We start from the raw sequence: 13,826 nt of genomic DNA, 5'->3' as shown, positions 1-13,826 counted from the left end.
ACTCTTTATAAATAAACTAACACAGTATACAGATGGGATCATCAAAGTCACAACCAAAGACAAATAGAAAGTGGTGGTGATGCTCGTGTCCTTTGTTTGTGGTGTGCTCAATTTTGATTGGCCTGTCTTTTTTTTATATCAAGACCCCGCCAGTCAACTAGGCGCGTCAGTGACGCAAATGAACTTCGACGCACTAACGAAGGGGGTCCGGGTTGTGGGACCCGTTCTTCGATCTTCTGTCCTTTTTTTATTATTTAATAAATAATAAATATATTATTATATTTGTTTAAAATATGAAGTGCATGTGGTTATAACGCAGTGATTGAGGGCCCGACGTTTTCGGGGCTCGAATGCCCCGAAATTCCGTTTAAGGTAAAAAAAAAAAAAAAAAAAAAAAGAAAAAAGAAAGAAAAAAAAAAACAGTTTCCAAAATTAGAAATTAGGGGCATTAGGGGCAAATTTTTTAGGGCCACCAATCATTTTTGTTATAAAAATTATATCATGTCTCTTTTATTAATAAATTATTAAATTAATTAATAATTTTTAATATTATTATAAAATTATGAGTTAATTATTTAAAAATGTTATGGTAGTTTAGATTTTATTTAAAAAATTCTGAACCAATAAGTTAATTTAATAAAACTGAAAATATTATTAGTGTATTTAGTTTGAGTTTTCTAAATTAAGTTTTTTAAAAATTGAATTTTTTGTTTTTCGTGTTTTTTTATTTTTATTGAATATTTTTTAAATTTAAAGCATTTTTTTTTACTTTTTTAGATACATCTTACTTAGATGTAGATGCATCTAAAAAGTAAAATATTTGTGAAAAAATATTTTAAAAGATTAATAAATACACAAAAAATATGAAAAATATATTGAATTTTTGTATTGTTTTATTATTTATATTTTTGGTATTTAGCGAATTGTTTGAAGATTCTTTTTCGTAAAAATTATACTTTTTAAGTGTATTTATATGAAGTGTATCTAAAAATAAAAAATAAAAAATAAAAAACTTCTTAAAATATTTTAAAAAATTCAATAAAAACAAAAAAAATTATTAAAAACAAGAAAGTAGAATTTTCTGAAAAGTGTTTTTAGAAAACTCAAACCAAACAAAGTGAGTTTTTTTTTTTCCAATTTTTAAAATTAAGAACATTATCAATTTTGTATAGTAATGTTTCAGATAATTGTTTCATTAACTGATGAAAAAACCAGAGCATAAGAGATTAAACATTTTTGCTCTTTTACTTATTGGTTTGAGTCAACTATCTAATAAAACCGAGAACATTATCAGTTTTTTTGAATTTTAAAACTGAGAACATTATCAGTTTTTTCATTTATTTTTTTTTTTTCAATTTTGCATGTCAATGTTCTATCATCATACTACTTTATTACAGAAACAAAATTTTCAGTTTTGCACAAAAAAATAATTCAATTTTTTCAAAAAAAAAAATAATATTTTTTTTTGGCATATAACTTTTTTTTTTTTTAGTTTTTTCAATTTGAAAGTTGTTATTTTAACGTTTCGAAAATCAAAATAAATGTCAAATTATCATGTTCCTTTATGGATAATCATAAATGATGAACAATCATTATTTGAAGGTGTTGGCTATATATTTTGTAAAAGCTAATCGTAACTTGACATGTGGTACATGAGGGGCAATTCGGGGAGTTAATACAAGTCTCCAGTCAAAGACAAACACGTGGCAGGTCATATTGGTTATAATGGATCTGCGCAGCACTAGAATAGCTAGAAGGCGCAAGATGACAGGGCACAACGGTTACTCACGAATTCAAATTCAAATCCAAGAGAGAAGCCTAACTGCAAGAATGGCGTAGTGGGACTGATTGTGAGAGAGCATGATCAATAATCATGGAAGGACATTTCGACGGTTGGAAGCCACTTCGACGGTTACCCTTGAAGAGTATAAATAGCATGGAAGGTCCCAAATTGAGGGACCCAAACTCAGATCCAGAAACTAGTTTATTTACTTCATATTTCTTTCTAGTTTTACATTTCCAGTTCTTTACATTTCAGCATTTCAATTCCTGTACTGCACTTTATTTCTTAGGAGTAGTTTCAAGTAATTGTTGCTGTGAACCTCTACGAAGTTGGGTCATTGTAACTTCATTGTAAGTTCTCATCCGCTTAATGAAATTCAGTTTCTGAATTGTTCTGTACTTGTTATTTCTTATTAATTTCTCCTAAAACAAGCCACTAGTAAAAGTCCTCTTCATTGAGGCTGAAAGAACTTCAACACAATCGTCTGATAATTGATTGACGATTAAAATTTTGTAAGGATTGATTGATCTTTGCTAGCACGCTTAAATTTACATTATTAACTCTTGAAAGCCAAAAAAGCCAACATATATTTTTGGTACGCCCAGTGGGACATATTAAAAATGGTTAGACATAGAGCAAGAGGAGAAAATGAACGCCTGAAAGAGGGTGTGGAAGGAGAGGTAGAAATACCTAACCCAGAGGAGAATGTAATGGATGCACCTGTCCCATCAGATCCTCCACAAATGGTCGAACAGACCAACACTTTAGAGTATACAACACATGTCCAACACACTAGATAGGGCCATGAGACTGGACCTTCGAATGTCCCTTCTACCCACCTAATAAATCCATGGGGAGGTTTAGTAGATGCTATGGGGCAACAATTAATGCATACAATGGAAATATAGGCAACATCCTTATCAGATCGAGTAAACTTCCATCAACTAGTGATCGCACGACAGGCTGAAGAAAACATGAATTCCCTTCAGCATAGATTGGCTTGAGACAAATAGCCTATGCAAAATAATGGACAAACCAATGGTCAGACTAGCAATCATAGTCATGAAAGGTCACCACCTGTGCCTCAATCATGGTATGAAGCTCCTTCGAGACCACCACCAAAACAAAATGTATCATTGCCCACCAGCGAAATCATACAAATTGGTGGATCTAGGCCAACACAAGGGAATGGTATGAGGATGTTTCCAAATCCTATGTTTGAAGCCATACCTGGCACACGGGGCTTCATTAATCCTGTGTTTGAATTTACACTCGAGGGGTTGGAGGGATTTCTTGCAGCTGGAAGAGAAACAACACCCGTTCCTCCTTCTGTAGCATCTTTCGTAGAACCTTTCCCAGGACAGATTTCAAGAGGTCAGCCATACCTCCAACAGCAACCAGTGCAACAAGGACAACCAACCTTGAATGTACCTATATATGGACCAAGAGGTCCTCAAGCACATGGAGTTCCTCCAAACCTTGTGTTTGTTCCTCCAGTAATGGTTCAACCAGCACAAAATATGGTTCCAAGGGACCAAATTGCTGATATAATTAGAAAAATGTGTGAACCTATGGCTCGGGGGGTCCAGACACCAGTATACAGAAAACCTTACCCAGAGTGGGTGGATAGGGTACATGAGTATCCTATGGGGTTTAGAATACCAGACTTTGCTCTTTTTTATGGAAATGAGAATCAGTCAATGGTAGAGCACATTGCTAGGTTTACAGGCCAGTGTGGTGAATTCACCAATAATGATTACATAAAACTAAGATTCTTTTCAAACTCTTTAATTGGAGCAGCCTTCGTATGGTACATAAACCTTACACCTAGATCTAATCCAAACATGGCAGCAAATGGAGGAAGTTTTTTATGCCCAATTTTTCCAAATAGAACCTGAAGTTTCTATGGCAGACTTGGCAAGATTGAGCCAAAGACCTAATGAGAAGACTACTCAGTTTATTACCAGATTTAAAAAGGCATGAAACAAATGCAGGGTCATGCTATTAGAGTTTGAATTTGTAAGATTGGCTTAAAATGGCTTGGAATTTAGGCTTCGAAAGAAGTTTGATTTAACTGAATTTTGAGACTTAGTAGAGTTAACCTATAAGGTGTCTAGATATGAAAATTTACTCGCGGAAGGACAAGATGAAAGTAATGCATCATATAAGGCCTACTATAGGGACCCCAATTATGAAATTAATGCAGCAGAGATATTAGGAAAAGAACCTACGACTTGTGAGGCATTAATTCAGAAAGACTGTACAATAGACCAGTAGATTAAAAAGAAAGACCTACATAGAACGTACTCTTTTGACTTAACAAAATCAGATGACATTTTTGATCATTTGCTTGCAGCAAATTTTCTAAAGATACCAAAGGGAGTCAAGATTCCTACCCTTGAAGAACTTAAAGGAAAACTATATTGTAAATAGCACAATTCTTGGTCTCATTCAACTAAAAACTGTATTTTTTTCTGAGACAGGATCCAAGAACAGATTCAGAAGGAGAGGCTAAAGTTTCCAGCCAAGTTTGAGAAAGCTATGGGAACTGACACCAACCCGTTTCCAGAGATTAGGGAGGCTGCAGCCAATGTTGGCTTGCCAAATTTCCAAAACCTATCCTTGAAAGAATCGGAGGAAGTTACTGTGCAGATGCATATGGCTAGCTAGGCTGCTTTCAGGAAGAACAAAAGAAGTTCACCAGCTGATGGACAAAGCTCTGCAGGCCTAAAAGAAGGCTCTAATGAAGAGATGTTAGATGATGACTCTCTCGAAGTTGCTATAATGTAGAGGATGTGTCCCAGGTACAGGATGTGTTACAAGTGGCTTAAAAGGCTTCCAGATGATGGGAAGCATCATTAAAAAGAGGTGTAGAGGGACTGAATAACCAGCACCCATAACAAGAGGCCATACCCAACTGGCCCTAGACAGCATTCATCCTTGGTAGCCCCACCAGACACTAGGATGCAATCAAAAAGAAAGAGGCCTCTGTATAAAACTAGGCCACCCAATTATTACAGAGTAGACAACCAGCTTGAAAGGAAGCATGGATTCAATACAAGGCATGGGACTAGGACTGATAATTGGCCCCCGAGGACTGCTTCGAAGACTACTTCAAAAAGTGGGGCAGCAGATCCAGCAGCCAGACTAGTGGGCTCATAGGTCCCATGAGTTTTAGATTGGTTTTTCATGCAGAATAAACTTAAGGAAATGCCTACTCAAAGAAAGGTTTTTGGAGACTAGGGAAAAATGATCAAACCTCCCTTGGTAGATCCAAATAACTGGGTGTTATTAAAGAATCCAAAAACAAGAGAGCCAGATGTGGTTCCTATAATTTCTAGGTTTCAAAGAAGGAAGATCCAACGAAAATACACCCAGTATCAGAGGGATCTAAAAGAAAGTGAAGAGAGCACTTCTATGGCACAAGCAAAAGACCAGACAGATGGAGGGGTAGGTTCGAAGCTGTAGCTAGACTTTTTGTGCCCCTTTCGAAAGACGAATAAGCTCCCGTGGTTTTGAATTTGATCTCACAAGTGCAATGTGAAATAGGTAAATACCAAAGAGTCCAAATCTGGAAAATCTTTTGGAAAATTGATTTTGAATCAAATTGCCAAAAATGAACTGTTTTTTCAGATACAGAGTCGCCAGCTAAGTATTTTTGAGAAATTTAGAAAACCCATAACTCATGCCAAAGGCGACGTGTCCGTCATTACCAAGATTGTCTCAGCTCGGGAACTTAGGTACGAGAGGGGAAGGTCATGAATTGAGCACCCCCGCTCGCTCGATCAAAGATCAGCCTCTGCTAATCATGATATGATTCTTATCTACATTATATGCTCTTGTTCCAATTATTAGACTAACTTTACTATGTGATGCGCACACACACAAGTATGGACTAACTTGCAAAAATTAGACCACTTGATTTCATTTTGTTTTGAAAAGAGTTTGTTGAATGTGCCACTTGAAAAAGTGGGCTCATAATGAACATTACTCAAATTATTCCAATTCAGGCAACTAGCCTTCATCCACAAGCATTCAAACAGTTTATCACTTAAGCAATTAGCCTCATGGTGAACATGCTTTGATATGGCAACAATCACATTCAACGCAATATGCTAAAGCGAGTAAAGGTTCACCTAGTACTCCAAGCCAAAAAGATGATAGGGTTAGAATAATGCATGATCCTAACTATACAATATGACTAACGCAACACACGCATAGGCTCAGCTACTAATATAGCATATGAATCAATTAAATAGCATGAGGTCTAAGTATGTATTCAAAGAATGTTTAACTAACAATGTAAGTTAAAATGATGCGCTGAGCCTCAATGCATGCAATACAAGTGGATGCAAGGCATGAGAGATGCTAAACAAAACATGATGCCCTAAACTAACCATCATAAGCTAGTAAACAAAAGGGACAAAAATGAGGGGTTGGAAGACATACACGTTATTACAACATTGCGCCCTCACACAGGAGGGTCCGAATAAACTAACTAGCTAAACTAATTAACTACGAATTAACTAACTATTACAAACCCAAATGAATAAATTAGTTAAGCTACTTAATTAATTATTACAACAACAAATTAATTAACTATTCTACCTAGCTAATTATTTACAAAACGTTACAAAATTAACTAGCTACAACTAACTAATTATAACAAATATCTAAACTAAGTAATTAGACTAAAACAACCTCAGGGAGTAAGGAGTGCTCATGCATGCACACGGATTTCCACCCAAAAAAGCCACTGTTTTGCTGCCAGATGCCTCTGTTGCGCAGTAGAAAACTTGCACTGTTTTTCCTCCTCAAAAACAACTCTATTTTGCTAGAAAAGTACACTGCTGGGTTTTGCAAAAGTGGCCGACAGGCTAGAAATGGTGGCCTACTAGCCACAAATGATGGTCTGCCGTCTACAAGAGGTGGTCTGCCGGCCACTGTTGCTTGGTTCTTTCTATTGCAACAGAGAGCGAACAGTGCACAATACAAGGTATTTTCAAGGGTTATTTGCACAACTTACCCCTCCTTATCATTTGAACATCTCAAAGGAGTAGTAAGTTTGATTCATAAACCACCAATGGATGCAATTTCATTGCATGATGGCTTATGAACCAAGTGTGCAAGTTCAATGAATGCAACAAAACAACACTCTCAAAACCACCTCCATATCATGAAAGATCAAGGGAAGTAGTTGACAATGAATCTTGAACCGTTTTCATCACTAATGAGTATGAAACAACTCAAGACTCAAGGGTTCAATTAACGTCCGATTGAACCCAAAACCAAATTATTATCTTGCACCTTTTTTATTCACCAATTTTATTACTCAATTTTAATTACCTCTCAATTCTGTAATTAATTAAGTCCACAAGTGAATTTAGTCCTCTAATGGAAAGAGGGCTCAAACCAAGTGTTGCTTTAGGCATGAAAGAGACATCATATCGTTGGTAATGAACCCCTAAATGGATTAAACCATTAAGTATGACACCTCAATTTCATGCTTAAACAAACAAATAATTTAAAACCACTTTCAAAGCAAAGAAAAAGCCAAGAAATGAGGGAGGTTCTAGAGGTGATTAAAGGTAAGAACAAGTAAGAAAAGTACTAAATAAATGCAATCAACTCAAATAAGGTGGTGTCTAAGGCCTAAAACACCAAACTTATGAGGACAATTACACTACAAGCATGCAATATAAGGATCAAATGCAATGAACACTTAAAAATAGTCCTAAAACAATGCTAAATAAGTCCTAAAACATGCTGGAATTAAGACAAAAATAGCTAGAATAATAAGTTAAAACATAGAGCTATGTAAGATAGTAAACAAGACACAAGGAGGGAAGGTTAACCCCTCTAATTTTGGATTTCAAAAAGTATTTTTAGCCACTGAAATAACTTTGAAATTCAGTATTTAAAAGCTCAAAAAAAGGTGACAACAATGTGGGAAACACAAAGGTAAAGGCCTTGGAAGCTAGGTAAAAGGAATGGTAAGCCACCCCTCCACCCTTATTGGCCTTAAACCACAAGTTTCATCCCAAAATTTTTGAGTTTAGGCAGTCCAAAAAAGCCCGAAAATAGTACAAAAATGTGCTGGAATGAAGAAAAAAATAGCTAAAACAATAAGCTAAAACATGGAACAATTTAAGCTAGTAAACAAGCCAAAGGAGGGGTGGCTAACCCCTCCATTTTTGAGACTTCAAAACCACTTTTTTAGTCTCTAAAAACCTCTGAAAATCAATGGTAAAAAACTCAAAAAAAATTGATGAAGAGATGGGAAACACAAGTGTAAAGGCTTAAAGAACAAGGTTCAAAGAAGGGTGATTAACCCCTCTACCTTTAATAGCCTTAAACTACAAGCTTTAGCCCATAAAAATAGTTGAAAAATAGTTCAAAATCAGCGAGAAAAGATAGAAAAGAAGTAGTGAAATGGAGCTAGTAGTTATACATCTTGAAGAGGAATAACACTTTTGTTCACAAACCAACAAGTTCTCACTCTCAAGGGCTGAAATTTGAACTCAATAATCTCAGCAAAGAGAGCTCCAATATTGGTTTAGGAAGTGTTTGGGTAAGGTGTGTGTGTTGCAAGATAGAGATAGAGAGAGAATTTCATGAATTGGAACTTTTGGAATTTTTTTTCAACCTTAAACCATTAAGGAAGGCCTGGTATATATAGAAAAACAGCCTCTCAGGTCGAAAATATCATGCCTGGAATAGCTAGAGCTTTTGGGGGACAGCTGGCCAAAAAAATCTGTTTTTTTCACTAGTGGCCGGTAAGCCAAAAGTGTGAATTGCCGGCCACAAATGGTGGCCGATAGTGGCCTGTCAGCCATAGAAAATCTGCTTCTAGACCTGATTTCAAATGAGCATATCTCCTTCATCCGAACTCGGTTTTAGGTTATTCTTGAGTCTAAATTGAAGCCCCAAAAGTCTACTTTCCAATGGTGGTATCCTCACATCTAAATTCTAAGTGTGGAAAGAGATATGCCTATTTTAGTAAAGGTTGCTCATTTTTATCTTAATCGAATGGATGCCTAACTTCAAACGGCCATATCTCCCTTATCCGGACTCGATTTTCGGAGATTCTTGAGTCTAAAATGAAGCCTCGAAAGTCCAATTTCCAATGGTGGTAGCCTTACAACTAAAGTATAAGTGTACAGAAGGATAGGCCTGATTGAGTGAAGGTTGCCCAGTTCTCTTTTAACGGTTTCATGCCCAACTTCTTTCTTCCCTCTCCTCGAATTTTCTTCAACTCTAAACCTATAAATAAGAGATTTTAAAGATTTTTCAAAGAGTTCACCTCTCTTCCATTTATTTTCACTTTGTCCTTGCTCAATTTACTGAGAAGTGCAATATTTTAAATGAAATGCGAGTCTCGGAACATCATAGAAACATTTTCAAAAATATTTTGAAAAAGTGAGTTTTAAAGTCTAAAATAATTTTGGTCTAAAATAGTTTAGTCCAAAATGGGTTGTAAGGTTGGGATTTCGAAGCTTTTCTTGCTGAAGAAATCGAACGTTTGTACAGCGTAACTTTCATCATCGAGTGATCAACCTGAGGTGCCCAAATCTTAAGGGCGGTCAAAAATGGGGTGTCTACAGAAGCCTATTCCCAAGATCAGGAGGAGTGCCAGCATGGAGCAGTTGGCTAAAGTTCATACTGAACTAAGAGTCAAACAAAAATCCAATTTAGCAGGCCTTGAGAAGGCTTTAATGGAAAGTGATGATGAAGTGGATGAAGGGATTAAGCTAGGCCAAGAGAGAACATTGGCTGAAGGTGGAATGTTTGAGGCCTTCATGGTTGAACAAACCTTTTTGGTTGACAAGCCAACAGAGGTAGATCACCAACAGGTTACTTCAAAGGAACCTGCTAGCATAAAGCTACCAGAGTGCAGTATAGAAGATGCTTCCAAAATAACAGAACAAGCTAGTTTGGAAGGAAAACAAGTACAGCCAGTAGTTCAGTTTGGCTCATTTCCTCCAGTGCCAGTAAACATGGTATATATACTGCCACAAGAGTTCCAGGCTAAAGAGGGAAACCAAAAAGTTCAAGAAGATGACCCCATTCTAGTTTTTAGTGAAGATTCACAGGCCAGCATGATTTAATATGAGTCTGAAGTGGCCACACTAATGGAAACTAAAGAAGAAAGTGAGAAGGTGAGTATTAACCTCCCATATCCCTTCGAGTACCCTACAATATCTACGACTCAGCACGTTAAGCCCCTGTATATTAAGGCTTACTTCGATGGGATACAAATGAACAGGGTGTTACTGGACAATGGGGCAGCAGTGAACCTGCTTCCAAAGTCCTCCTTCAAGAAATTAGGAAAAAGAAACCCCAGATTAATCCCAACCAGCACAACCATTGCTGGTTTCACTAGGGATATAAGCAGATGGCTCAGGGCATTCTGCCCATCAACCTGAGTGTAAGAACCAAAGATCATCAGGAACCAAAGATCGCATGACTGCATTCTTTGTTATAGACAGTATTGCCAAGTATAATGCTTTGCTTGGTAGAGATTGGATCCACATCAACAAATGTGTGTTTTTCTCTCTACATCAGAAAATAATGATAGCACTTTGCAATGGAGAGACAGAGGAGATCAACGCAGACCCCCAACCCTTTATCGCTTGTGCTAATTTTATAGAGGCCAAGTTATACATTGAAGCAGTGACACCACTTAGTGTACTGAGGAAGCTTGATAAAACAACCGAAGTGACAGCTGATAAGGAAGTAGCACACCTGAAGCACTTAGTGCAGGAGAGTGTTGATGAAGAGTTCGTCACCAAAGATAACAATGATGCCTAGTTGTAGGCAAGAAGATAAGAACCAAGAAGCCAGACCCTTAGCCTTAGTCAAGTTTTTAGCATTGGACGTAAAGTCAATAATCCATAAGGTATAGGAATAAGAGAAGGAAGCCATGGTGGTTGGCTGTAATCAGGAGCAACAAAAGGCTAAGCCTTTAGCCCTTGATAAGTACTGTACATTGGACATCGATACAAAAGTCTAAGAAATACAAGAAGAAGAAACCTTATGGACAGATTTTGTCTATGAGAAAGAAAGTAAAGATGTTGAGCTAGAGAAGGTGGGAGCAAAACAAAATGAAGAAGTTTCTTTGAAGGCAGAAGAAGTTAAAGGAGAAGCATCAGTAAGTTCTCAAGTACAAGACCCCTTGGAAAAAGTCAATTTAGGGAAAGGTTCTGCACATCAACCCACTTATATCAGTGCTTGGTTAAGTCCTATTGACAGGAACCAGTTGTTGGTAGTCCTAAAGCAATATAAGAATTGTTTTACGTGGTCTTATAATGAACTGCCTGGATTGGATAGGTCATTAGTGGAATATAGGCTCCCTATGAGGCCTAATTTTAAGCCACACAAGCAGAAACCAAGACGGATGAGCCCTAAAGTGGTTCAGAAAGTGAAAGAGGAGATTCTTAGGCTTCTTAAGGCTTCATTAGAATAGTCAGGTATGTTGAATGGTTGTCTAATATTGTGCCTATGGTTAAAAAGAATGGCAAGATGAAAGTATGCATCGATTTTAGAAATTTAAATTTGGAAACTCCAAAAGATGAATACCCCATGCCTATAGTTGATCAATTGGTGGACAGTTCAGCAAGGCACAGGATCTTGTCTATGATGGATGGGCATTCTGGTTACAACCAAATCTGCATTGCAGAGGAGGATGTCCACAAGACAGCATTTAGGTATCCTGGGAATAATGGCACCTTCGAATGGGTAAAAATGCCATTTGGTTTAAAGAATGTTGGGGCAACGTATCAGAGGGCAATGAACACTATCTTTCATGATCTTATTAGAGGATACCTAGAGTGTTACATTGATGATATTGTTGTAAAGTCCCAGTCTATGGAGGAACACTTGGTTCACTTGATAACAGCTTTCGAAAGAATGAGAAAGTTCAAGTTGAAGCTTAATCCTCTTAAATGTGCTTTTGGTGTATCAGCTGGAAACTTCTTGGGGTATGTAGTGCACAAGAAGGGAATACAGATTGATCAAAATAAAGCCAAAGCCATCATTGAGGCCAAACCTCCATCAAGTAAGAAAGAATTACAAAAGTTCCTTAGTCAAGTTAATTTCCTTCGAAGATTTATTTCTAACACTGCAGGGAAAACTAGAGTATTTTCTTCTTTGTTAAAGCTGAAAAATGAAGAAGAGTTTGTGTGGACAACAAAGTATCAAGCTACTTTTGAAGGAATTAAAGCCTACTTGGCTAAGCCTCCAGTGTTGATGCCACCGAGAAGAGACAAGCCCTTGAAGTTATACATTGCTATAGCAAAAGATTTATTAGAAGTTTTCCTAGCTCAGGACAATGAAGAAGGCAAGGAGCAAGTAGTTTATTACCTTAGTATATTTTTAAATTCTTGTGAATGTAAATACTCAGCTGTAGAAAAGTTGTGTCTTGCATTGTACTTTGTAGCAATGAAATTAAGATATTATCTTTTGCCTACTGTTGCCTTGGTAATTGCAACCACATACTTGGTTAAGCACATGTTATCTAGACCTATGTTGAGAGAAAGAATTGGCAAATGGATATTAGCTCTATCAGAATTCCATCTAGAATATGTCTCCTAAAAGGCAATAAAAGGACAAGTTTTAGCTAACTTCTCGGCAGATCATCCATGTCAAACAGAAAGCCAAGAGATAATGGACCTTGGTATGGTCAATGTTGAGCCATGGCAAATGTGGTTTGATGGATCAAAAGCCATTGGTTTGGTTAGAAATGGTGTTATAATTAAATCACCACAAGAGGTAGAAACCACACATGGTTTCAGAGTAGATGAAACTACTTGTTCCAATAATCAAGCTGAATATAAAGCTTTAATAATGGGACTTGAGATACTTATTGAATTACAAGCCCATGCAGTTGATATATTTGGGGATTTCCAATTGGTAATTAACTAAGTAAAAGGAATCTTAAAATGTCAAAGTGCAAGCATGTTACCATATTATGTTGCTGTACTGCATTTGCTTTCTCAGTTTTAGATAGCCAATGTGACTTGTATCCCAAGATTCATGAACCATAAGGCCAATGATGTAGCTCAAAAGGTCTTGAATTTCAGAAGAAAAAGGAATACCCAAGTAGACATAAGTTAAACAACATATCAGAAGTTAATACCACCTTTGGCCAAAAGGGGTATCATGGTAGAAGTTAACCAGAATAACTTAGAAGAGCATGATTGAAGACATCCAATCATTCAATATTTAACTGGCCCATCTTCGAAGGCCAGCAGGAAAATTAAATTACAGTCTATGCAATATATAGTGTATAACAATGCTCTTTACAAAAGGGGAAAAGATGGGTTGCTGTTGGAATGTTTAGGGCCAAAGGAAGCATTGACTGTTATAGCTGAGGTGTATGAAGGTATTTATGGTACCCATCAGCCTGGTGTGAAGATGAGATGGTTGCTTCGAAGGCATTCCTATTATTGGCCAACCATCCTAAAGGATTGTATAGAGTATGCAAAAGGATGTCATGCATGCCAGAAGCATGACATGATAAGACATGTGCTAATAGCTGATTTGCATGCAGTAGTGAAGCCATGGCCATTTAGAGGATGGGCAATGGATATGATAGGGAAAATATATTCACCTTCTTCAAAGTAGCATTGTTTCATTCTAGTGGCCATATATTATTTCACTAAATGGGTCGAAGCTAAGCCTTATAAGGTTGTGGATCAGACTGAGATTATTGGATTTATCAAAGAATTAATCCATAAGTTTGGTATCCCTCAGATCATAACTGTAGATAATGCGACTGTATTTGATGGAAAGATGGTAAAGTCTTTCACATCAGAATTTGGGATTAGTTTTATTAATTCCACCCCTTATTATGCACAAGCAAATGGCCAAGTAGAATCTTCTAACAAATCCTTGAAAAACGGAATACAAAGAGTTAGGAAGATAATCCTAAAGATTGGCATAACTTCTTGTTAGATGTATTATGGGCGTATAGGACTTCTCCAAGGTCAAGTATAGAAATCACTCCTTATGCCTTAGTAAATGGACATGATGTAGTGTTGCC

The sequence above is a fragment of the Camellia sinensis genome, chromosome 4, assembly GCF_055761805.1.
Source record: "Camellia sinensis isolate YWXY chromosome 4, ASM5576180v1, whole genome shotgun sequence".
Classification (NCBI taxonomy): Eukaryota; Viridiplantae; Streptophyta; class Magnoliopsida; order Ericales; family Theaceae; genus Camellia; species Camellia sinensis.
This window is presented reverse-complemented; position numbering follows the sequence as displayed.